The 23,939-nt window shown below is 37.1% G+C and overlaps 1 protein-coding gene and 1 pseudogene across 1 annotated transcript in view; one reads left to right on the forward strand and one right to left on the reverse strand.

Moving 5' to 3' along the window:
• The window catches only part of Chm (CHM Rab escort protein), a 171,817-nt gene that overhangs the window by 118,702 nt on the left and 29,176 nt on the right, over positions 1-23,939 (reverse strand). The gene's annotated exons all lie outside the window — the stretch shown is intronic.
• On the forward strand, positions 22,730-23,442 carry LOC150041118 (ATP synthase peripheral stalk subunit b, mitochondrial pseudogene; annotated as a pseudogene).

A 23,939-nucleotide genomic window follows, 5' to 3' on the forward strand; every position in this document is an offset into this window, starting at 1 on the left:
TGATGAAGTAACATAATTTTCAGCTCTACCTCAAAAATCAGAAATGGGGAATTTTTATTTCTAAAAACAGAAAAAGTGAAGCCAAGCACTAGCATATCACACTTCTAACCTTTACTACTCGGGAGAATAAGATCTGCGAATTGCAGTTTGAGTCATCCCAGGCAGAAAAGTCTATGAGACGCTTATCTCCTATTCACCAGAAAAAAGCTGGAAGTGGAGCTGTGGCTCAAGTGTTAGAATGCCAACCTTGTGTGAAAGAGCCATGCAAGTGTCCCCCCTCCACTACAGGCACAAAAAGAGAGACAGAAAAAAATAATTGCAATACTAAGCTGTAGTTGTCCAATTATGTGCATTGTCGACCTTAAAACTGTAAAATGGGAAACAAAAACATGATTTTAATTTTTGTAGTTTCCTATAGCTACTTACTCTGTACCACCTAAGCTTCTCTAAACACAGTAACAAAATGAGTTACACAGCTATCTCCATTAACACCAATCAATAAAACAAAATTAGTCTGAAACAGTAACTCAAGATTTTTCTCATCATTTGCATAGTGTTTGATGTTAAAGCAGCATCATCTCACCTAATGAATCCTACCAGAAAAGAGAAATGTAAGTACAAAGAAATTTGAACTGTATGAGAAGGCTGAGTGCTAAAACCACTAAATAGAGCTTATTAATTAAATCCTAACCATCTTTTCTATTATACATCATAATTATTATTCATTACTGGGTATCCAGCAGCAGGGATAACTGCATGATGTGATAGTTCATATTGTATTGTGAAATAGCTTCTATAAGAAAGTCCAAGAACATTGACAAAAGATGAGGCTACTGACATTGAAGCACATTCACCTGGGAATCATTTTAAGTATTAAGAAACCCAAGTGTTGAAAATGTTTTTGGGCAGGTAGCCAAAGGCCCAAGCTTGTTCAGTAAGAAAAGGAAACAGCATTGTTCATTCTGCAGACAGCCCAGGCAGACGTTTATAGCTTCTAGAATTACATTCACCGTGCAAAACAAATAGCATCTTCAATTGACAGTTTTTAATTTTCTATACTGTTTTCACAAATATTTTTGCACTGATTTTACAAGAAATTTTTGAGGTCTCTGAGAAATATCCATGTAACAATTAGTCATTAGGGCCACATAGCTACAAATGGTTCAGTTATAAATTCAAAATCCTCCCAAACTAATCCTGTCCATCGGCTAATCCTGTCCATCAGAACAGACACACTGTCAAAACTTTTAAGCTGGCCAGTGTCAGTCCTCAAGATAATGAAAGGTGTGTCAATGAAACCAAACACGTAGATACTGAATAACAACACCTGGCTCTTAGACTAAATTCAATTTTTACAAAGTATTATATCAATAACATGACTCGCTTGTAGGTGTTCCTCCCTCCCTCAAAAAAAGGTATACTGACAAAAATAAATCTGGAAAGTATTAAGTTTTAAAATGATGAACAAGCCAGGCACTGGTTGCTCATGCCTACAATTGTCAGCTATTCAAGAAGCTGAGATCTTGTGAATCTAGGTTAGAGAGCAACCCAGGCAAAAAAGTCTATGAGATTGCACCTCCAAAATAACCAGAAAAAAGACTGGAGGCATGGCTCAAGTGGAAAAGTGCCTACCAAACAAATTCAAGTTCTTAAGTTCAAGCCCTGGTATCACAAAAAAAAAGTTAAAGAATAGACCAGGAGGGTAGCCTAGTGGTAGAGTGGCACAGAGACCTGGGTTCAATTTCCTGGTACCACATACACAGAAAAAGCTGGAAGTGGTGCTGTGGCTCAAGGGTAAACTGCTAGCCTTGAGAAAGCTCAAGGACAGTGCCCAGGTCCCGAGATAAAGCCCCAGGACCAGCAAAAAAAGTTAAAGAACAATAATTTTAAAAAATGTCCTGCTCATGGCATTAGCTTTTACACACCATAGATATGGACTATGTCTACTTTAGCACTCCAGGAGACACTACAGTAGTATTTTACAAATACAGCTGACCAATCAATACTTTGTGTGCATGTGTGTATGTGTGTGTGAGCATGCACGTGTGTATGTGTGACAGTCCTCAGGCTTGAACTCAGGGCCTAGGAACTAGTGCTCAATCACTTGAGTTACAGCTCCAATTTCAGCTTTTAAGTGGTTAGTTGAAGATCAGAATCTCAGAATCTCCTATCTGGGGCTGACATCAACCCATGATTGTCTGCCAGGTGCCAGTGGCTCACTCCTGTAATCCTAGCGGAGATCTGAGGATCGCAGTCCAAAGCCATCCCAGGCACTAAAGTCCGTGAGACTCTTTATCTCCCAGTAACCACCAGAAAACTGGAAGTGCACTGTGGCTCAATGTGGTAGACCTGAAGTGTTCAGGGACAGTGCCCAGGCCCAGAATTCAAGTCCCACAACCAAAAAGAAAAAAAAATAACCACGATCCTCTGATTTCTGTTTCCTGAATTGCTAGGATCACTGGCATGAGCCACCAGCGCCTGGCTCCAATGAACACTTCTAAGAATTAAAAACAGTGCGTTTTGAAGGATTAGTGTTTAACAGAACATATTTTGGGAAATGCTGGCTTCATTCATGTCCAGGAAAAAGAAAAATAGCAAAACTATAAATACTGAACTTGACATTTTACATTGGCTTTTTTTTTTGCCAGGCTTGGGCTTGAGCTCAGGGCTTGAGCACTGTCCTTAGACCTTCCAAGGCTAAAGCTCTACCACTTGAGCCTCAGCACCAATTCCGGCTTTTTTCTATGTACATGGTACCAAGGAATTGAACCCCTGGCCTTCGTGCATGCAAGGCAAGCACTCTACCACTAGGCCAAACTCCCAGCCATACATTGGCTTTTTCCGTTAGGCTTCACAGCAATTTTGAGAGCTCGGTGCTATATTGACTCATTTTCCAACCAGAAAAAAAACAACTGTGAGGTAGAGTATCCCGCTCACTCAGCTAAGGCATGGCAATGCATGGACTTAAGCACACATTAAGTTCCAAAGCCTATGCTCTTCGTACTACACAACATAATTTGTTATAACCTACATGGCAAATCTTTTAAGCAAATTCTACAGTCTGACTTGCTATAAGTAAAAACAGATTGTCTACAAAAACTGAATTGAATAAAGTCTAATTTTTTGTGTGATAGTTTATTTATAAAACAAAAATGCATATAACTTCATGAATATGTCTACCCAAATGGCAGAACTGGGCAAACTACTTAATTCTAGAACCTAAAATATAACCAGTTTATCGAATATCTCATTTGCAGAGGTACAAATATTAATGTATGTAGTAGTAGTAGCAGTAGTAGTAGTAATAGGAAAACAACAGTCTGCCAAGTGTACTAGTAATAGTTTTTCAACAGTTATTGATTATAAGGTGTCATGCACAAGACACAAGGATCAATTCTATTTAATTTTGGTTAGAATACTATAGTTGCAACATATTACTAGCTTCCTGTTAACAAATAATATTACAGGCTGGGAAACATATGGAACTTACACACTACACAAGTGTACACTCAGTAAAGGTTTGAGACACCTTGCCACTCAATAAAACTAAGGCCCTTTCATCAGCCACTCATTCTGCTACAAAGGATGTTGGGCATCCATAATAGAACACGTAAATGTGACCCTAATACTAGAAGATGGTTAGGCCCTTCCTTTGTTTTCTTCTTAGTATTGATTAAAGAAGGCTATATATTTTTTTCATGTATACTACATTGCTCTTAAATGTTACTAGGCTTTTAAAGAGACTCATGAAGCAAGCGAAAGTTGCTTCAGCGATCAGATTAGTGTGCTAGTCATTAGGATTGAGGATGGGCCTTTCTGTGTTTGGAGTTGTCAATCTTTCCATACAAGTAAGTGTATTTAAGTGTTAACCATTCCTTATGATCTCACTCATTCAAATCTACCCTAAGAAAAGCATAAAGAAGACACATGGATAGATAATATATCAACTTTGCCTTGAGTTCTTTATTTCCTTTTATGATAACATTTATTCCCACCAATTTAATGATTTATTCTTATGACTCATGAAATGTTATTTCATATTTGAGATCCCTGATTGCTTCCAAACTCCAATGTATTGTTTTTGTAGCTGAAAATAAAGATTATGAGTCATCAGCATACTGGACATCTCCCTTCACTATATGTTCTAGATGCCCTTAAATTTCTACATTTTCAAAAAACATATTTGTTATCTGTCTGTTAGCCACAGTTCGGTCTTCTTTTTGGCTTCCCTATTTTAAATAAAAGTCAAAATTTACCAAAGGAAGATATTCTTATAAGAGGAACACAAAAGAATAATACCTATGTGCATCTGATCATATAAAATATTTACTGAAATGAACTCCAGGAAATAGAAACAAGAGGCTTTTCTTTGCTTTTGTTTTCCTTTTGTCTTATTTGTTCATTTATGTCTTTGGGGGAGGTAAGAGGGGCACAGAAACGGAAGTACAAAGAATGAACAAATGCAACAGTGGTACTCACTAGACACTATGTGGAAATGAACTGAACAACTGGTGGATGGGAATAGGAGGAAGAAAATGGAAGAGAACCAGGGGAGTGGTGACATTGTTCAAAAGAAATGTACTCTTTACCTGACTTATTTAACTGTAACCCCTCTGTAAATCACCTTTAGAATAACAATAAAAATGCATGAAAAAAGGAAAAATAAAACTATACTTATAGCTATATATTAAAACAAAATCAAACTCCTTTGATTTCTTCCTCATTGCCAATCATAATTTGTAAAATCTTTTACTCTAGCTACCCCCACCACTTATTTGAGACTCTAGTATCTGCTATCCTATAGTACTTACTGTATTCCTTTCATCAAGAAGTCTTTCTTACTAATTTCTTCACCTTCTAATCCAACCTCCACGTTAACACCATTGGGATCAGATGTTATCAATTCCCTGACTGCATATCTGATGCCTCACTAAGGCTTCTAGGAACAAGTCCAAAATCCTGAACCTTCAAAGACCCATCAAAACATAATGTCAACTCAACTTCTAAGTCTTATCCTAGATATTGCCTTTTTCTGACATGCATCAGCCACAATCACATCCACATACTCAACACTGCCTGAGGGAGCCCTGGGCCTCCAAGTCTCGCTATTATTGTTGATACTGTCCATACTCAAAATATTATTATATCACAAAACTAATTATGAAATTCGCCAAAGTCATCTGAACTCTCAAAAACAGTATCAGGGGCTGGGGTTTGGCCTAGTGGTAGAGTGCTTGCCTACCATGCATAAAGACCGGGGTTCAATTCCTTGGTACCAGATACATAGATAAAAGCCGGAAGTGGTGCTGAGGCTCAAGTGGTAGAGCTCTAGCCTTGAGAAGGTCTAAGGACAGTGCTCAGGCCCTGAGCTCGAGCCCAGGACTGGCAAAAAAAATACATATACACATACACATACATACATGCATGCATGCATGCATACATACATACACACACACACACACACACACACACTCACTCACTCACTCACTCACTCACACACATATCAAACATCTTCTCTAAAGTCTTCAGTGAGTCAACATAAACCCAAAAGAACTGTGCTTCCCTAACGTTGCACATACTTCCCTAAAAGTTCTTTCTTATGTCTTGTAATTTGAACAAATGCTTAGAAGGCTTCCTCTGACTAAACTAAGAGCAACTTAAGGATAAGTAAAAACTGTAACTTGGTCACATTTGAATCTTTAAATGTTAACTAAGGGAATTTTTAACTAAAGGAAATTATTAGCACTGATGCATTGCTATTAATCAAGGGTTGGGGTCCTGAGAGAGCACAGTTGAAATCCCAGCTAGGCTTCTTAACCTGTTGTACATAAACTCAGTCAATAATCTTATTACAGATGTTACTCTTCAAAAACTCAACTTCTACATGCATATGTAAAATACAAAAGAACTTAAAAACAGTGTCTAGCACAAATTTATCAATATTACCTTCACTGCTCTACTTGTTAAGTAAATAATAGGACGATATATCATAGATATCTCTAGTGCTCTTTTCCTGACAATTAACATAGCAATGTCAGGCACTAACAGACCTAGGGAGGGGCACGACCTGCAAAAAAAAAGTACAGGATGGGGCCAGGAGTTTGACCTAATGGTAGAGTGCCTGCCTAGTATTCACGAAGACCTGGGTTCGATTCCTCGGCACCACATACATAGAAAAAAAGCCAGAAGTGGTGCTGAGGCTCAAATGGTAGAACTCTAGCCTTGAGAAAGTCCAAGGACAGTGCTCAGCCCCTGAGATCAAGCCCAGGACTGGCCAAAAAAAAAAGTACAGGATGGACAAATTAAAGGACAGAAGATTGATGATCCTAAGTTTCCCTGTCCTTTACTTTAGAGTGTTCACATTTCCTTCAATTTAATCTTCCTTGCCATGAAAAGGCAAATCAAACTCCTATCCATTAATGCAGGGAGAAAAAAAGAGAAAGGTTAGAGCAACAGGAAAAAGTAACTTAAGGATTATATTATAGATCCACTCTACTTTCAGCTGTGATCCTGACCAATGTTCTTCAAATCCTTATGTAGCTGGTATGGATAGTTTCCAGTTCAAAGAAAAAGAAATAAATGGAGTTGGGTGCCAGTGGTTCGTGCCTGTAATACTCAGGAGACTGAGATGTGAAGACTGCAGTTCAAAGCCAGCCAGGTCAGGAAAAGTCCCATGAGATTCTTTTTTCTTTTCTGACATTTTTAATTGTTTATTGTAATGCATAAAGGGGTTAGTTATATTTGCCAGATTATTCGTGCATTACTTCTCAAACACTGATACCTTTCTCATGTTTTTGTTCTCATTTCCCTCCCCTCACCCCCTCCCAATCATCTGGTTTTCCCCCCCTTCCCTTTCCTATTTCAAATAAACCAATAAATGTATATACAATATGCTAGGTAACAAAGTCAGATACTGCAACAAAATGAGATTAACCAAAGGTCAACGAAAGAGAAGAGAAATTATTATCTCCAATTAACCACCAAAAAGCCACAAGTGGAGCTGTGACTCAAGTGGTAGAGCACTAGCCTTGAGCAAAACAATGTCAGGAACAGCGCCTAAACCCTGAGTCTAAGCCCTGGGACTTTTTGTATACAAAAATAGCAAGCCAAGAATAAACATCAGGAGTGAAAAATATAAGAAAAAATATTTATTATTTTCTTTGCAAAAGAAGATCAAGCTAGAATATGACTCACATGATCATTCAAACCCTAGTACTGCCAAAGGGAAGAAAGAGAGGGAGAAGCCAGGCATCCATGGCTCAAGTCCATTATCTTAGCTATTCAGGAAGCTGAAAACTGAGAATCTCAGTCCATAGCCAGATCCCCGGCAGACAAAACAGAGATATTCTTGTCTCCAATTAACTAGCAGAAATATGGAGGTAAACAGGTGGCTCAAGTGGTAGAGCATCAACAACAACAACAACAAAAAAAAAACCCCACAAACCTCAGGATGGGGAAGTAGGAGGGCCTCGGGATTTCAAGCCCCAGTTCAGGAGCGAAGAAGAGAAGAAGGGAGCAAGAGCAGCATGGAGGGATGGAAATGGGGGGGGAGAATCTCAATGGATATATTATATTAATTATATAAGCTTGAACTTCTCTGGTTCATGTGTGAAAGTTATCTTAATTTAATCCCCTTGAATAAAACAAGAGGACTAGTAATATCTAGAGAGAAGTTTCATGATTTCTACAAAGAACTGTCTCAATCATTCTAGCTTCTGTGTGATCTATGGGGGAAAAATCTCTTGTCTTTCTTGCATAATGAAGTACCTTTCATAAGGATAAAGGGGCAATTCTATTTATCCACACAAATTTATGCCTTTTTCTTTTGCCAGTCCTGGGCCTTGAACTCAGGACCTGAGCACTGTCCTTGGACTTTCTCAAGGCTAGGTCTCTACCACTTGAGCCATAGCACCACTTCCAGCTTTTTCTATGTGGTACTGAGGAATTGAACAGAGGTCTTTGCGCATGTGAGGCAAGCATTTTACCACTAGGCCAAACTCCCAGCCCCCAAATTTATAGATCTTTTGCAAGTGTTTTTTCTCTACTTTGCCTTCTAAAAAAAGAGGTTGAATACTTTTCATACTATGCCAGAAAAAAAGCTTTTGTTGAACCTGCTACATTTTATTCTCAGAGCTTGTTAGCCACACCTCTACACCTTAACTTGTCACTCACTGAATTCTCACAGAGAAACTACTCTTAGTAGGTAATACATTTCAAGTATTTTAAAATTGAGTAAAACAATGTCAATCACAGTTATTTTTTTGTGACAGAATCTTGACATTTATCTTATCCAGTCTCATCGCATGTCCAAGCCAAGTTTTTCTCCTTTCCTACCCCACCCTTCATCGCAGTGAAAGAAAAGCGCAGGCTCTTCAGTCAAGTGAACACATTTAAAAGTTGTTTCTTTTCCCTAAACAAACACTAGTCATTGAGTAAGTGATCTCAAGTCTGAGTTTGTTGGTTCATTTGCAAATAGAAAGATATCCTTCTAAGAAATTTCATAAGAATTAAATAACATAACATTTACAAAGAATAGATAGCAAGAAGCTCTTATTTACCATATTTTCTCTAAACAAGCTGCAATATCGTCATACTAGACAGGCTTAACAAAAGAAAACATCCATAAGTTGTCTCCAAAGACATCATGCAATCTACCTTCAACATGAGGAAAGAGAGGAAGCAGAAAATAAGAGTAAAACCTAATTTTCTGATACATATTTTCCTTACAAGCAAGTAAGCACTATTTACTTTATGAAAAGGATAGTCTTTCCTATACAATTTATTTGCCTATCCAATTTTGGTAGTCTCATCTCTAAAATCTTTTTACTATGTACTGCTGAGATACCATATCCACATATATGTAAGTGTTGGAAGAGAAAGAGTTATTTTATTTCTGCTTTAAAGAAAACACAAGTAAGACAACCTCTATTTCCACAAACTAAAAGCCATTAAAAAGAAACTTCACAGTAGGAGTAGATGCTGAATCAATACTGGTTTCTTTTCTGAAGAGCTAATAATTATTGACCATCTTTAGAGTATTTTTGTTCTTTCATTACAAAAGCAGTGCATCAGACCTAAATTTTTCACTTAACACTACACATGTAGCAGTTAATTTCTGGGACAGAAAAATACCACAAAATTGATTTGCCAGACAACTGCAGATGCAATTTCTGAGGTGACTCAATGAGGTAGAGCTTTATTAAGCCACGAAAATCTGCCTCTGCTAAGAAATCAATTAACTTCCTATAAAAGGATTAAAAGGGGGGAAATGATGCAAACTCTCAGAAATCTTTACATAGTCTCAAATCCAAGGAGAGAAATCAATAGGGATTATCGTGACCACTCCCATTCACCCAACTACCCTACCAACAAATCTAAATGATGCTCCTTTTATTCTCCGGTAGCATTTTCCTTTATTCTTTTGTTGTATAATCTGTTTTAAAAAAAATGAAAGCATATTGTTGGGCACCAGAGGCTCATGTCTATAATCCTAGCTACTCAGGAAGCTAACATCTGAGGATTGAGGTATGGAGCAAGACCAGGCAGGAAAGTACATGAGATTCCAAGACTTATCTCTGATTACCTACCAAAAAACAAAATCCAGAAAACAAATCCAAAAGTGGAACTATGGTCCAAGTGCTAGAGTGCTAGCCTCAAGCTAAAAACAACAGTATCCAGGCTCTGAGTTCAAACCCCAAGGCAGGCACATAAAAAAATGCAAGCATGGGGGCCGGAATTTTGGCCTAGTGGTCAAGTGCTTGCCTAGTATGCACGAAGACCCGGGTTCGATCCCTCGTTACCACATACATAGAAAAAAGCCAGAAGTGGTGCTGTGCCTCAAGTGGTTTAGCCCTAGCCTTGAGAAAATCCAGGGACAGGGACAGTGCTCAGATCCTGAGCTCATGCCCAGGACTGGCAAAAAAAAATGCAAGCATGTTGACGTCTACAGCCCCTATTAGGGCCAAAGTCCATCATGATAGCAGGCATCATAAACTATTAGGCGATTCCCTTCTTCATACCTACAGAATAGTTAAGCACACCAACACGTTGAGGTTTTCAATTGGTTTCTTATTATATTTCTTGAAAAGTGACAAATTTGGGGGACTATCACCTAAATGCCACACATAAAAATTATTTGTTCACTATGAGTGGTGCAATGTAACATAGTATTGCCAACGAATATTCTTACATTTGAATAAGCAAACATTTGTGATAACAAGACATTATTATGACATCATTTAAAAACATCAACTCACTTCATTCATCCACTCATACCTGCATCCACTCTTCCATTAAGAAAATTTATCCTGCAAGGTCTCTAGAAAAAATGTTTCAAACTATCAGCAGATTTGTAGAAGTAGTGTATTGAAAAGATAGGTTCAAATGCATGTGTGTACTTGAAATGTACTTACAGATCAGATATATTGCTTAAATTTTTGTGATAATTGTTTTAGTTTCTGATTACAGAAGAACCTTTTCCTCAACCAAGAAGTAAACAAGAACCAGGCTCTAGTGGCTCAAGCCTATAATTCTAGCTAGGCAGAAGAATGAGATTTGAAGACTGCACTTTCTTTCAAGCCATCCAGCGCAGCAAAATTCTTTATGTCCAATTCCAAGAAATGGGATGTGGAGGTGTGTCTTGAGTGGCAGAAAAATTAGCCTTGAGCCAAAATAGCTCAGGGACAGAATCCGGACCTTGAGTTCAAGCCCCAGTACTACAGAAAAAAAAGTAAAACCTTGATATCATATACACATACATATATATGTGTGTTTGTACAGATAGATAGATAGATAGATAGATAGATAGATAGATAGATAGATAGATAGATAGACAGACAGACAGATAGAGTTTCTCTTTAGAGCAATTCCAAAACAATTCCTAACTAGAAATTTTTAAGACAGCAATTACAAAAGAAACCTAAACAATGATCTGTACAATCAGGAGAAAATCTTGGCCAACCAATGTAGATAAAAAATTTCTGGTAAAGTGATGGTGGGAGTGCAAACTCGTTCAACCACTATGGAAAGACATGAGAGAGGGTATCAATGTATGTGAAGTAATGCACCTTCTATCTGGCAAATATAATGTAACCCATCTATTGACTACAATAAAATTATATGAAAAAAATTACTGGTAAAGGTAAATTATGTTCAGCTATACAGTACTGGTCTTGTATTTCTTTTTAGCAACATTAAGTTTAAAGTAAATGCCAATCACTACATTTTAATCGCAAATTATTCCTCTAAATCACAACATCTATTCTTGAAGGTTCACATGTCAACAGCTCAATAATACCTACAGTAAATGTAGCTAACTGGAAACAGAGTTTAATTTTTTTCAGAGATCTCACACTTAAAAATAGAGCTCCTTCATGAACAATTTGGCAGAAATTCACTTTTAGTTTAAAAATCTGTCTATCTAGGTTTTGCTGTAACCCTTCTATTAATTACAATAAAATATATAGAAAAAAATCTGTCTATAGAATTTTATGGCATTTCAACAGTGAAATGACTATTTTAAATAAGATTTTAACTGCTGTTGATAGTGACACCAAGAGAGTGTTTATAAATCAGTAGAAGCTGCACTTGGCATTCTACAATAAGCCACTTTAGAACCATCAGACATCAAGACTCGAATGGAAAATAAACGCAAAGAAGGACAGATTAAAAGTACTAATTAGATCTATACAAGGAAAGGAATATAATATATACAAATAAAAGGTCAAAGTACTGAGCTCGAACTCAGGGCCTAGGCACTGTTCTTGGGCTTTCCTCAAGGTTAGTGCTCTACTACTTGAGCCACAGCACCACTTCTGACTTTTTCTACGTATGTGGTACTGAGGAATTGAACTTGGGTCTTCCTGTATGCTAGGCAAGCACTCTACCACTAAGCCAAACTCCCTGCCCAGGGATGCACTTTTTGTTTACAACAGGAGCATTGAAATGGTTTACTACACAACAATTGACAGCTAGGTGAATTAACTTTTTTATTTACAATAAAATGGAATACATTATACTTAATTGAAAAATCCTATTTGGGGATGGTGACATGTTTAATTGCTTTTTAAAAGTACATGATTTGACAGAAGTAAATTAAAAAGCAGATATCTGTACCTAGATTCCAAAGAGTATATGATGATTTTGTTAAAAAGTCTTGGTCTTTCCTACAGGATCCAATGATTGGGTCATGAGGGTTTTGACCTAATGAATAGAGGACTTCACTGGACTCACAATTTAGTGGCGTAATTGGCAGGTAGTGACGATTAAATTTGAGTCCTGGTTGAAGGAATTGGGTCTGGGGACTGTTTCTAAGCTTACTGCTCAAGGCTGGTGCTCTACCACTTGAGCTACAGCTCCACTTTTTTTTTTGGTAATTTACTGGAGATAAGAGTCTCACAGACTTTTGTGCTCTAGCCAACTTCAGTGATTCTCAGATCTCATCCTCCTTAGTGGGTAGGATTACAAAAGATGTGCATTTTTAAGTGGATTAAAAATAAGTTTTAAGATGGGCACTGGTGGCTCGCACCTATAATTCTAGTTACTCAAGAGACTGAGATCTGAGAAATAGTGTTCAAAGCCAGCCAGACAAGAAAGTCCATGAGACTCTTATCTCCAACTAAGCAGGAATAAAGCTAGAAGTGGAGCTGTGGCTCAAGTGGTAGAGTGCTAACTTTAAGCAAAAAAAGCTCAGGGACAGCACCTAGATCCTAAATTCAAGCTCCAATAGACATACAAAATAAACTAAAATAAGCTCTAAGAAGGGTCTATGGAGTCTCTGATAGTAACTTGAGGTTTTCTAGGCTATATCATGTATGTTCCAAGTATCCAATGTTGGCCTTGTTTGACAAATGCAGATACAATGTAGAAATAAATATGTATGTGTGTATTCTAATAAAACTTTATTCACAAAGCCTAACATCTGGTCCACAGACTATAGTTTGCCAACTGCTATTTTTAGAATACAGTCTTAACTGTCTCAAATTACTGAGTTCAGAATATTTTAAAACATTAAGGAAAAGGAACTCTGAGTACTGTTTATCCTCCATGACTAGAAATATCTAAAAACAAAAAAAACATTTAAAAATCTGAAAGTTAAAAAGCAAACCAAACATGTCTCATAGAGATGTTCTTATCCTGTTTTGTGAATAAACTAAAAATAAGATCTAAACTTTAAAGTCTTACCAAAAGGCACTTATAAAGTATCTATCAGATTTCCTGCCAGGTAAAAATAAAATACGAAAAATATGGTAAGATACAGATTATGATTGTTTAGCTGTAGTGGTGACCTACAAGGTCAAATTACTTTATCAAATCTTCTATTTGTTGATAATACATAACTGGTTAGATATAGTTACTTTGTACCAAGCATCTAAAAGCAAATAAAGTCAACTTCTTGACATCTTCAAAGCTCCACTTAAATCGTAATAGACTAGGAACTCTAGGAGATAGTTTACAAAACTGCAAAGTGGAAAATGTTATTGGATGATCATGTTCCTTGACTATACATCCACTTAAAATAATATTTTAGGCATATTCAATTTAAGTGGAAACATCGCCATGGATTTATGGTTATATACAAAAATGCACATAAATACTCAAAGAGATACAGAAGCTTGGAGCTGGTTGCTCACACCTATAATCCAGGCTACACTGAAGACAGTTCAAAGCACAGTAGGAAAGTCCATGACACTCTTATTTCCAATAAACTACTTAAAGAAAGCCAGAAGTTGCACTGTTGCTCAAGTGGTAAAGCACTAGCCTTGAGCAAAAGAAGCTAAGGGATAGCAGAGAAAAAAAAAGAAATATAGATATACATGTATCTATGTATCTAGCTATATGTATGTATATATATATATGCACATGTCTATGGAGACCACAGTGGCTAAACATAAATATTTTGAAACTTTGTCAATGTTTACTGAAAGACTGCTATGTATACACACACACATATACATACACACATACACATACACACACACACACACACACACACACACACACATACACACACACACTTATCAGTCCTATCTACTGATAGGATAGAAACAATGAAGTACAGATCTTTCTTACTGAATATACAGTTATTTATAGGGCTACCTTAGGGAAAATAAAAGATAAGGCTGGGAAATTCTGTGGGGTCAGAAAATAAGGATATACTTAAACAAGGATGGAACATTTCAAAAGCACTCTGGACTCAATGTGAAAAAATTCATAATGGTCAAAGATACAAGAGTATGTGCAATCAAATAATCAATGATACTACTGGATAACAAGCCTAGACACTATATAAATATTCATGAGTTTATACTGATGTAAATAATTGAATGAATAGAGGAGAGGAAGAATAGCTCTTGTTTACAGAAAAATTGCAACAAATTTCTGAAGAAGTGAAAAGGAAAGCTAAAGAGTTACCACCATTCAGCAAACATGATATTGCAACTCAAAGTATGTGATTTGAGTCCATTAACTATTAAATGTAATGTAGGAGCCTAGATCAGATCCTGGGAGATTAAAATAATTTTGGAAAAAAATGACAAGTTGTTGAAGTAAGGTATATAGTTTAATATGTACTCCAATATACAATCTGAATTTTAATAATTATACTATGGACACTGTGCTGATGAGTGTTCCCTAGCAGTGATGCAATACCCCAAATACCTTAAGACAAAGACAATGATATTGTGTCTAAAATTAGGATTTTTTGAAATAATGTGAATCATCATCTATAGCAAGCTTAGTATAGTATATTCCAAAGAATATAAAAGAATATGAATGAAAAGATTTATTTGTGGCTCTAGTCCTAGTGATATAAGTTTACTTGACCTTTGGTAATCCTTATGTACAAAATCTTTATGTACAAAATAAAAATGTACAAATATTTGAAAATACATGAAATTTAAAAATACATGTTGCTGGAATTATCAAGGAATGATTCATTAAAAGCAGTATTTCACTTATGTCTTCAAATCAGTAAGACATTCATACAGAATGGAGACCTGCCTGAAGTAAGGCAGAAAGATGTGAAAGAACATAGTTAAGTACAAGGAGATTCTGTGAAAGGCGTTGCTGAAGCAAGACTTTGGATGAAAGAGCAAATTTCCCTGCCCATTTATAACTACACACACACACACACACACACACACACACACACACACACACACACACACACACAAAACACCCTATGAAGTGGTGCTATAAATGAAGGGGTAGAGGGGAAGCCTTGAGCTGAAGAGCTCGGGGACATCGCTGTTATCAATAGTTCAATCCCCACAACCAACAAAAAATAAAGAATCTTGTCTTAGGTCTGGAAACTTGGCCTAGTGGTTCAATTCCTCGGTACCACAGACACAGAAAAAGCCAGAAGCAGTGCTGTTGCTCAAGTGGCAGACTGCTAGCCTTGAGAAAGCCCAAGGACAATGCTCAGGCCCTGAGTTCAAGGCCCAGGACTGGCAAAAAAGCACCCTTAAGGGCTGGGTATTTGGCGTAATGGTAGAGTGCTCACCTAGCATGCAAGAAGCCTTGGGTCCAATTCCTTGGTACCACATACACAGAAAAGGCTGGATGTGGTTCCGTAGCTCAAGTGACAGGGCACTAGCCTTGAACAAAAAATGTACATAGACACAAGAAATTACACAGGATTCTGGATACTCATATACAGAAGGTAGGTCTTAGGAGAGAATCACAAAAGTGCAATGCCTAAGTGCCTCTTCATATGTATATAAAATAATACACATACTGAGTTGAACTGCAAATATATGGAAACAGAAAACTTTAAAATTTTTTTTTCTTTTTCTGATGATTCTGTATTCTTTACCTTATGTACAGTATATTCACATGCATATATATGGGAGAGCATGCATGCTAGATAAAAGGATGAACTAGTGGGCTGGGAGTTTGGCCTAGTGGTAGAGTGCTTGCCTAGCATGCACGAAGACCCAGGTTCGATTCCTCAGTACCACATACATAGAAAAAAGCCGGAAGTGGTGCTGAGGCTCAAGTGGTAGAGTTCTAGCCTTGAGAAAATCCAAGGACAGTGTTCAGGCCCTGAGCCCAAGCCCACGACTGGCAAAAAAAAAAGATGAACTAGTGCAGCACACTGGACACTGATGAAAGTGAATTTTGCAATTTATGGGTGTAGATGGGAGGGAAGGAATGGGAGAGAATGGGGGAAACAGATGACACTGTACAAAAGGAAGTGTACAAAAGGAAATGTACTTATTACTTGACACATGTAAATGTAACCCATCTATATATCACTTTTAATAATAATAAAGTAACCTAAAAATAAGCAACATGTGGGTAGGGGTGGGAGGAAAAGTGAAGGAAAGGATGACATTGTCCAAAGGAGAAATGTATACATTATCTGAATTGTGACATATTAACCCTTCTGTACAACACTTTAATAATAAACATACAACTACGCTGTGGTTCAAGAGGTAGATCTCTAGCCTTGAGAAAACTCAAGGGCAATGCTCAGGCCCTGAGTTCAAGGCCCAGGACTGGCAAAAAAATAAAAATAAAGAAAAAAATAAAGACCAAAAAGAAAAAATAAAGAAAAAAAGCCAAAGCCAGAAGAGATGGGTAACAGCAAAGCTTAAAGTGATGGGCTTTAAAAAGGGAGGAAGGAGCAACATATGACCTCTAAATCTGGAAAAGTCAAAGAAGCAAGAACCCTCAAGGTCCTCCAAAGGAAATCTAGTATTGGCTACATATTGATTGCTGCTCAATAGGATTCATTTTGGACTTCTTTTAGAAATGAAAAGAATCTATTCGTATTATTTTAAAACACTCTACTTGTGATACTTTTCTGTAGCTACAACAAGAAACTCATGTAATCAGAAACAGCATGAAGTTAACAAGGCAAAAGGATATATAAAACCTATCAGACTCCCATAGATGATATATCCTACTATGGATAAATATAGACAATAAGTCTAGGACTATTAACTAGGAAGAGAAATGGAAAAACAAAGATGGAATGTGAATAATTTAGATCTCCACTGTAATTATATATAAAAATGGCATAAAGAACCTCAATGAAAGTGGTTGATCAATAGGGGTTGGGGAGGAGGAGGTTCTGTTGTGTGGGTTCTAGAAAGAGGATGTTGGGCTAATAAAGAGTGAAAGAGAATGAGCACAGCTAAAATAGATTCTTGGCATGTATAATAATAGAAGAATGGGAAAAGGGAAAGTAAAGAGGGAGATTGATTAGAATATACTGTATGTAGGTGTGGAAATGTCATAATGAAATCTCCTTGTGAATAGCTACTATATGCTAATACAAAAGAAAGGAAGAAAAGAAAAATATAAAGTTCAAACTGGGAGGAGAAATACTGAAGCTGGATAAGGAGAAATAATAATAATGAATAGAATTAAACTCTGCAGAAGTATCATAAAATAGAAGAAATATTTTTTTTAATTAGAACAGAACATGAATGCTTTTAAAGCTCAATGGTCTGAAATCAGACTAGCAAATGCAAACACATGAATTCAAATGCCAGTTATCAAAATATTTTTTAAAGTAAACACAACTGGGCGCAGTGGCTCACACCTGTAATCCTAGCTACTCAGGAGGCTGAGATCTGAGGATTGCTGTTCAAAGCCAGACTGGGAATGAAGCTCTGTGATACTCTGATCTCCAATTAACCACCAGAAAACCAGAAACGGCACTGTGGCTCAAAGTGGTAGAGCACTAGCATTGAGCTGAAGAGCTCAGGGACAGCACCCAGGGCCAGAATTCAATGCCCATGACCTACAAAAAAAAGTAAACACCATGATTTTGCCAAAGGTATAACTCAAGGGGTGAGTGCCAGAAATCATGATGCCAAATTCAAACCCTAATACCAGAAATAATAATAACAATAATGATAATAATAATAATAATAGCAACCAATAGAACTTTTAAAAATAAAAGTCACTGAAGTAAGCCGGGCGCGGTGACAAAAAACATGAGAAGAGATATCAATGTTCGAGAAATAACGTGCCCACTACCTGATGAAAGTAAATGTAACCCTTCTATACATTACCCCAACAATAAAATAAAATAAAACAAAATAAATAAAATAGACCATCTTGAAACAAAAAAGGAAGAAAGCTAAGAGATAAAGTCACAGTGATAACCCAAAACACAGCAAAGATAAAACAGTAAGGAATAGGTGAAACGCAAAATAATTCTGTACACCAATATGGGAGTCATGAGATGGATGACCTTGAGGCCTGCCATCTCTTGTGCAGATAGGCTGGTTACATGCCATCCTGGCCTGACACTGTGGTTTCCTCCAACTCACCAGCAAAGATCATAGCATCCAACTTCTACAGGAGATTGTGGCCAACCATAACTAACATAGGTGCCACTTAGAAGGCAGTCGGATTTTTCCAAGGCTCATCATTAAGCTTCTTTTCTAAGAAATCTCTTCTTTCTTCATAGTTAACAGTATTACAATCCCCAGAGCCCTGGCAAGCCAAGCCATCTCTCCTCTCTGGCCTATAGCAGCATAATCACTTGTGGTCTGGTTTGCAAAACCACAAGGAAGCCAGTTCCACATAGTCAATGCTTGGTCTGAACTTTAAACTGAGTGGCCACCACCAGCTTCAGACTTACAGGGTCATTTGGCTGTAGGAGCTCACTCATTCTCCTTCCTGTAGAGAGTATAGTAAGCACAGAAGCAACTGTGTTGGTGTGGAGGAAGTGAGGGTGTCCTGGGGCTTGGTGGGATTTTTGCTCAAGGCCAGCACTCTACTACTTAGATACAACTCTACTTCTGACTTTTGGTGTTTAATTGGAGATAAAAATCTCAACATGTTTTACAGCCCAGGCTGGCTTTGAGCTATGATTCTCAGTAGTTACTAGGATTACAGGTAGCAATTGAGATTCTCTACATCCAATCAGCAAATACCAAATAGAAATCAAGACGGCTCTACTCTCCATGTCAAACACACATTCCTGATATGTGAACCTATTTTCCTCATAAATACGTGGGAATTTTCTTGCCTATAAAATGCATGAATATTTATTTCATGTAATATCTCTCTCTCTCTCTCTCTCTCTCTCTCTCTCTCTCTTTCTCTCATTACTGAAAAGGAAACAAAGAACACAGCTAAACAGAGAGGACAGAAACTGCATTAGTACAAATGTACACAGAAACATCTTAAAATTAGAGAGAAAAGAAAATCCATCAAAAAAACTTGTTAAAAGCAACAAAAGAAGCAATGAACTACAGTTCGAAATTGAGGGTGAAATAATGACATTTAACAGAACTGATGACTAAATCAGGCTGAAAGAATTTCAAGGAATAGGATGTTTACCCAAGAATAAAGAGCAAGCAAAGGAACTGGTACACAAACATAGATCTAGATAAATTTTGATTTATAGTAGCAAAAATATAAAATCAGTGTCAAGAAAATGCTAGACAATAACATACATGATAGAATAGTCTTTGAATTACTAAGAGTATACATTTTGTTTAGCTTAAAATTTTAGTTTGAACATAATTGTAAAATTTTAAGATTTCTTTTCTAGTCTAGAGAGAAACACAAATTTCCTATGTAACTCTAAAAGCAGAGTAAGAAGTAAGAAAACTATAAAAATTAATACATTTCTATATATTCATTAAAGGTTAAAAGTAGAAGAGCAAAGCAAAAATACACTGAACAGGAAGTACACAATAGGATTAATCATAGAAATGCATTAGTGAGTCACAAGAAAACAAATCACCAAATTGAAAGCAATAAAATTGAGGTTTGGGCAGAATTCTTTTTTTTTTTGCCAGTCCTGGGCTTGAGCACTGTCCTTGGACTTTCTCAAGGCTAGAGCTCTACCACTTGAGCCTCAGCACCACTTCTGGCTTTTTGCTATGTATGTGGGGTACCAAGGAATCGAACCCGGGTCTTCATGCATGCTAGGCAAGCACTTTAACCACTAGGCCAAACTCCCATGGGCAGGATTCTTAATGATAAACTACTTGTCTAGTAAATTGGTATTTGATCCCTAATAATACACACACACACACACACACACACACACACACACACACACACACACACACAAATTCAGACATATACTATTCAAGAGGTACACCTACAAGGATGTCATCTGTTAGTTTCATAAAAAAAATTTTAAATAATAGTGTATTCCTAGGGAAAAAAGTAACATATACAAATACATATATCCCTATACACTCCTAATATGCAAAGCCAAAGCTAATAGAATTGTACAGAAAAATAATAATTCTACAAACAAGGTAAAAGATTTAAACAAGCTACAATCAATGCTGTATCAAATGACGTTAGTTTTGAATATTAACAAATTTGATCTGCTGACTATATAGAACTTCATATTCAAGAGTTACAGAAAATGTACTTTTAAACCCCATGGAACCATATGGTTGTACACTATAAAACAATCCTCAATATTACAGAGCTAATGGTGTGACAACCATGTAATTAAATTATAAAACAATTACAAAAATATAAAAGTCAACTATATTTTGACAAAATACATAAAGAATTCTCAAACTCAAAAGCAAAATAAGCAATCCAATTGGAAAATATCCAAATATATTTAAGAAAGATGATACACAATGGAAAATAAACACATAGAGCACTTTCCTCATCATTCACCACTAAGGAAATATGAATTAAAACCATGATGAGGTATCATTATACACCAATCAGTATTATTTTAAACAAAATGAACAGTGACACTGAAAATTTCTATCACAAACATGGATCACTCACACATTGCTAGCGGGAATATAAAATGTAACAAACACTCAAATAATTTTTCAGTTTAGTTTCCTTAAAAAAATAAACCTGCAATTATTCTATGACTTGGCAACTACACTTCAGGGGGGGAATGTATCCCAGACTAATAACTTACATTTTCACAAAAACACAAATCTATGCATATTGAATATTCACATAACAATTTTGTAATAACCAAAAATTATGTGTCATAGTGTCAGGGCTCAGTAATAAAGTCCTTGCTTAGTATGAATTCAATCCTCAGCATCAGTCAATAAAATAAAACAAACAAAAAAGACATTAAAAATACTTTAAAAATAGGCTGGGCATGGGCCAGGAGTTTGGCCTAATGGTAGAGCGCTTGCCTAACATGCACAAAGACCTGGGTTCAATTCCTCAGTACCACATACACAGAAAAAACTGGAAGTGATGCTGTGTCTCAAGTGGTAGGGCTCTAGCCTTGAGAAAACCCAAGGACAGTGCTCAGGCCCTGAGTTCAAGCGTTAGGACTGGCAAAAAAAATGGGCTGGGCAGCAATGGCTCACATAATATACAAGTTCACACGATATCACAAGTTCACATGATATATAAATTCATATTTAAAATGACAAAATTAATGCAAAACAGATTAGCAGCCACCCTAGTCAACAAAAGGCAAGTAATAGAAAGGAGGCAGCTTTGTTCTTAGAGTTCCATAGATTATCCCTTTCTATACTGAACTGAACTTTATTCCATGGACTATGTGGGCAGATACACAAAAGGCAGGAGATGACACTGAAAAGTAAAGAAAAATGAGGTACGGAAAGGAAGAAACAATAAGCAAGAAATTTTAAACTTTCTCTATTTTGTATCATTGGCATGTTTTGTCATAAGCGTTAGAATAAAAGAACCAAAGTATCTATTTGAGAATTTTTAAATATACCTCTAAGTAAACCATAAAGAAAAATGGTAATTAATAGAAAATTCAAATCATGGACAACAGTTAGCGTATACCTAGGTCATAAATAAATATATTAGGCAAAAAAAGAAGCCTTCAAAATAGTTACGAAATTTAATTCAGGGGAGGATTATGTTACATGAAGTAAGCCAGACACCGAGAAACACAGGTCACATAGTTTCTCTCATTAGTGGGAAATGAATGTGCCTATAAATCTAGAAGGAAGCACACTAGTGGCCCCAAGCAGTTATTAACTCAAGTATAATCGAATATATGGAAAATCTAAAGAATATAGTTCTTCAGAAAGACTAAATGAGGGGCTGGGTGTTTGGCCTAGTGGTAGAGTGCTTGCCTAGCATGCACAAGGACCCGGATTTGATTCCTCTGCACCACATATACATAGAAAAAGCCAGAAATGGTGCTGTGGCTTAAGTGGTAGAGGTCTAACCTTGAGAAAACCCAAGGACAGTGCCCGGACTCTGAGTTCAAGTCCCGGAACTGTCAAGAAAAAAAAAAGAAAAACTAAATCAATGGGCCAGGAGTATGGCCTAGTGTTAGAGTGCTTGCCAAGCATGCTCGAAGACCTGGGTTTGATTCCTTGGTACCACATACACAGAAAATGCTGGAACTAGTGCTATGGCTCAAGTGGTAGAGTGCTTGCCTTTAAATAAACTCAAGGACAGTGGCCAAGCCCTGAGTTCAAATTCCAAGATTGTCCAGAAGGAAAAAAAGGAAGACTAAGTTAAAGCCTAACAAATGAGTACTAGGAAATAGGTATATGCACGGGAGGGGGTCAAAAAGAGAGGAGTAGTAGAAAGAACAGGGAAAATGAATAAATACAGGCAAGAATGCCTTGTATATGCCACAGAACTGAGAAAAATAAGGGCAGGATGGATGGCAAGGGGTGAAGGTGTTGAAAGCATGACATAGATCAAAATGCATTGTACACATAAAATGCTTTGTTAAATGGAAAAAATCAATACATAAACTAAAAATTAAGAAAAGTGAGAGAAGAATAAGGTGGGAGGGGTAGTGAGAATGTTAAAAAGGATGACATTAATCAAGAGGCATGATATTCGACACAAGACACTACAGGCAAAAAGGATCTTTCACACTACACAGCCAAGTTTTACCTCTGTACCACCTCTTCCCCACTATGGAAGAAAAGTACGTTTGGGGGCGATTCCAGAGGAATTCTTCCAGTTTCTTTACCTAAAACTGGTGTAACAGGACCCTACGTGCTTGGGATTGGGCTTATCTTGTATTTTCTATCCAAAGAAGTATATGTGATTACTCCAGAGACCTCTAGGATTAATGGTGTATGGTATTAAAATAAATATGGAGCCTCTTACGCAGACTTAATTGATAAACTCAATGAGCAAAAAGTTGCCCAACTAGAAGAGGTGAAACAGGCTTCCATCAAACAAATCGAGAAAGCAATTGATACAGAGAAGACACAGCAGGCACTTATTCATAAATGCCACTACCTTTTTGATGTTCAGAGGAATAATATTGCTATGGCTTTGGAGGTTACTTACCGGGAATGGCTGCATAGGGTATACAAGGATGTAAAGAATCGTTGGGACTACCATATGTCTGTGCAGAATATACTGCATCGAAAGGAGCAAGAGCACATGATAAACTGGGTGGAGGAGCATGTGGTACAGAGAATTTCTGCACAGCAGGAAAAGGAGACAACTGCCAAGTGTATCACAGATCTAAAGATGCTGGTGAAGAAGGCTCAAGCACAGCCAGTTATGTAAATGAACCTCCCATCAGAGATCGCCAGGAACAGTTGGCTGAATGGAAATTTATGTGCAAAAATCTTTCTGTGTTGCTATCTATTGAAATCAGCTTACCTCTCTTTAAAAGGAAAAAAAGTCAAGTTTCATTTAGTAAAACTAAATCTATTGGCCAGTGCTGGGGCCAACCGGCAGCAAACCAGGGTTCGCAGATTGGGGTTCCTGAAATAGGGGGCAAGGACTAGGAAGAAATAGAAGAGAGACAGACACACCGGGTCCGGGATGTCCGCAGTCCAGGTAAAGACTGCTGGTTTATTTTTCACTCCAGCTTCTTCCCTCCTTGAGACCCAGGGAACTTCCAGGTGTTACATTCATATGGTAAATCTCAGGTCATTTAAACAGAATAAGGCCAGAAAACAATAAGACAATAAAGCCATTGTCTGATGCAAATCAAGGTACAGTTTGATTCCACTCTGGCTCCCAACAGGCCAGTCAAGTTTCTCATTCTTAACTCTGCC

This window comes from Megascapheus bottae, chromosome X, assembly GCF_031878675.1.
Source record: "Megascapheus bottae isolate mThoBot1 chromosome X, mThoBot2.hap1, whole genome shotgun sequence".
Classification (NCBI taxonomy): domain Eukaryota; kingdom Metazoa; phylum Chordata; class Mammalia; order Rodentia; family Geomyidae; genus Megascapheus; species Megascapheus bottae.